Source organism: Aedes aegypti, chromosome 3 (genome assembly GCF_002204515.2).
Source record: "Aedes aegypti strain LVP_AGWG chromosome 3, AaegL5.0 Primary Assembly, whole genome shotgun sequence".
Classification (NCBI taxonomy): domain Eukaryota; kingdom Metazoa; phylum Arthropoda; class Insecta; order Diptera; family Culicidae; genus Aedes; species Aedes aegypti.
In genome coordinates this window covers 395,631,627-395,635,567 of record NC_035109.1, presented here as the reverse complement: position 1 = coordinate 395,635,567, position 3,941 = coordinate 395,631,627, and positions in this window count along the sequence as shown.

Sequence of the window (3,941 nt, the reverse complement as noted above, 5' to 3'; positions counted from 1 at the left end):
ACGGTCGAAGGTTCAAAGTTCGTACGGACCATAGACCACTAGTTTATTTATTTGGAATGCGAAATCCAACTTCAAAGCTGACCAAAATGCGTCTCGAACTTGAAGAGTTTGATTTTGATATTGAATTTGTCCCAGGTAAAGACAATGTATGTGCTGACGCACTGTCAAGAATACCAAGTAATTCAGAAGATTTGAAAACATTAAGTATCCTTAGAGTAAACACAAGATCGATGACTCGATCATTCAGAACTAATAATAAACCGGTGGAAGTGTCAAAACCATTGAACAAGATTGATCACCTTGCAATTTGGGAAACGGACAACCCCTCGAAAGTAAGAAAACTTCTTAAAGTTAGTTGTGAAGTGCACCACAGCAAACTTTTATTAAAACTATTCAATCATAACTATCGAAAAATGTTAGGACAAATTATTGTTCCAATACTAAACAAAAATGGAAGTCAAGCTTTAGAGTTTGCGTTCCTACAATTATCAACACTCATGAGTAAATATAACAGAAACATGCTAGCAATTTCAAAGAAGGATAACATGTTCAAGAACATGTCGATTGAAACATTTAAGGAAATCGCAAATATTGCCATATCCAATTATAAAATTATCCTGTTTACACCTCCACGAATATTGAAGAATATTAAAGAAATTCAGGATATCCTCAAACAATTTCATATAATACCCACCGGTGGACATGTAGGTAGACATAGATTATACCTGAAGGTAAGAGAATATTTCGTGTGGAAAAACATGAAAAATGACATAATGAATTTTGTCGGAAAATGTGTCCAATGTAAAATAAATAAGGTCTATAGACACACAAAGGAAGCAGAAGTAATTACTACGACTCCTTCCAAACCGTTCGAAGTTATCTCCGCAGACACTGTGGGACCACTTACAAAAACGAACAACGGGAATAGATTTATACTAACATTGCAATGTAACTTATCGAAATACGTGATATTGATCCCTGTACCAACAAAAGAAGCAAACGTTTTAGCTAAAGCAATTGTTGATAACTTCATCTTAACTTTTGGATCATTTCTTCAACTTCGAACAGACCAAGGGTCTGAATACAATAACGAAGTAATTGAAAAAAATATGTAAACATTTAGAAATCAAGCATACATTATCAACTGCCTATCACCCACAATCTATAGGAGCGTTAGAGAGAAATCACAGATGTTTAAATGAATATCTGAGATCATTCATTAACGCTCACCAAACAGATTGGGACGATTGGGTTAAATATTACGAATTTACCTTTAACACGACTCCACACACTGAACATGGTTATACCCCATTTGAGCTTGTTTTTGGCCAAAAGGCTAAATTACCACAAAATATTCAACATGATGTACACAAAATTGAGCCAATTTATAATATCGAACAATATCATAACGAACTTAAATTCAAATTGCAGTATACCAACCAAATTGCAAGAAAAAATCTCATTCAAAATAAAGAAAAGAGACAAATGAAAAATAATGAAGAGACTAATCCAATCAACATTTGCCCTGGAGATAGTGTATATCTTTCTAACCATAACAGAAAAAAACTAGATCCTTTCTATCTAGGACCGTATATTGTTCATAAAAATGAAGATCCAAACTGTGTTATAATTCACCCTCAATCTAAAAAACAATCTACAGTTCATAAAAATAGGTTAATCAAAATGTAAAATAAAGCAAAAGAAAAATATGGTTTATTATTGTTAATCGTTAATCGTTGTTAATTATTAACTCGTTAATCAGAATGGTGATACCATTCTTCTTTTTAAAAGGGGGAGGTGTGGTGACCTTTTCTACATGACCTACATAGCTTTCCATTTCTATACATTTCCTACATTCCAACCGAAAGTAAAGCATAACACCAAACATACCAGTAGCAACCTTAAAGCGCTGAGTAGCAAACATTCAAACTTCCTTATTCATGCCACACCAGAACCAGGTCATTAGTATAATAAAACAAAGGCATGGTCGAGTTGCGAGCGTGCTCTTAACAGCTGACCGTATAGGCTTAAGAGAGTGAGAGCGTGAGTAACGCACTTATGCGAATGTCCAATTGAAGTAGTAGAATGTAAGGTAGCTATAAGTATATGGAAAAATAAACAAAAGGCAATCAGTTTGATCAACCGCAAAGTTGCGTGACTTATGCATGTCAATTAATCCGAACCATCCACGCGACTCGCTGACTTGAGCTACTGAACAACTTTGCCGAAGAATAATGATAGTCCTTGAGCTACTGAACAACTTTGCCGAAGGCGCCATCTTTCTAAGTGGTCAGGATCCTGAGCTATCCGCAAAACAAAAATTCTATGCTCACTAGCGCCCCATGGTGGCAAAGTTTCGAATCTCATAACCTTTATAATGATAGCGCTTGAACTACTGAACAACTTTGTCGAAGGCGCCATCTTTCTAAGTGGTCAGGATCCTGAGCTATCCGCAAAACAAAAATTCTATGCTCACTAGCGCCGCCTGGTGACCAAATCTCGAATCTCTTGGCGAGAATGATGATAGTCCTTGAGCTACTGAACAACTTTGCCGAAGACGCCATCTTTCTAAGTGGCCAGGATCCTGAGCTATCCGCAAAACAAAAATTCTATGCTCACTAGCGCCGCCTGGTGACCAAATCTCGAATCTCTTGGCGAGAATGATGATAGTCCTTGAGCTACTGAACAACTTTGCCGAAGACGCCATCTTTCTAAGTGGCCAGGATCCTGAGCTGTCCGCAAAACAAAAATTCTATGCTCACTAGCGCCCCATGGTGGCAAAGTTTCGAATCTCATAACCTTTATAATGATAGCGCTTGAAATACTGAACAACTTTGTCGAAGGCGCCATCTTTCTAAGTGGTCAGGATCCTGAGCTATCCGCAAAACAAAAATTCTATGCCCAATAGCGCCGCCTGGTGGCAAAATCTCGAATCTCTTAGCTAGAATAATGATAGTCCTTGAGCTACTGAATAACTTTACCGAAGACGCCATCTTTCTAAGTGGTCAGGATCCTGAGATATCCGCAAAACAAAAGTTTCATGCTCACTAGCGCCGCCTGGTGGCAAAATTTTGAACCTCATAGCGTTTATAATGATAGTCCTTGAGCTACTGAACAACTTTGTCGAAGACGCCATCTCTCTAAGTGGTCAGGATCCTGAGATATCCGCAAAACAAAAGTTCTATGCCCAATAGCGCCGCCTGGTGGCAAAATTCTGAACCTCATAGCGTTTATAATGATAGTCCTTGAGCTACTGTACAACTTTGTCGAAGACGCCATCTCTCTAAGTGGTCAGGATCCTGAGCTATCCGCAAAACAAAAATTCCATGCCCAAGAGCGCCGCCTGGTGGCAAAATCTCGAATCTCTTGACTAGAATAATGTTAGTCCTTGAGCTACTGAACAACTTTGCCGAAGAATAATGATAGTCCTTGAGCTACTGAACAACTTTGCCGAAGGCGCCATCTTTCTAAGTGGTCAGGATCCTGAGCTATCCGCAAAACAAAAATTCTATGCTCACTAGCGCCCCATGGTGGCAAAGTTTCGAATCTCATAACCTTTATAATGATAGCGCTTGAACTACTGAACAACTTTGTCGAAGGCGCCATCTTTCTAAGTGGTCAGGATCCTGAGCTATCCGCAAAACAAAAATTCTATGCCCAATAGCGCCGCCTGGTGTAAAATCTCGAATCTCTTGACTAGAATAATGTTAGTCCTTGAGCTACTGAACAACTTTGCCGAAGAATAATGATAGTCCTTGAGCTACTGAACAACTTTGTCGAAGGCGCCATCTTTCTAAGTGGTCAGGATCCTGAGCTATCCGCAAAACAAAAATTCTATGCCCAATAGCGCCGCCTGGTGGCAAAATCTCGAATCTCTTAGCTAGAATAATGATAGTCCTTGAGCTACTGAACAACTTTGTCGAAGGCGCCATCTTTCTAAG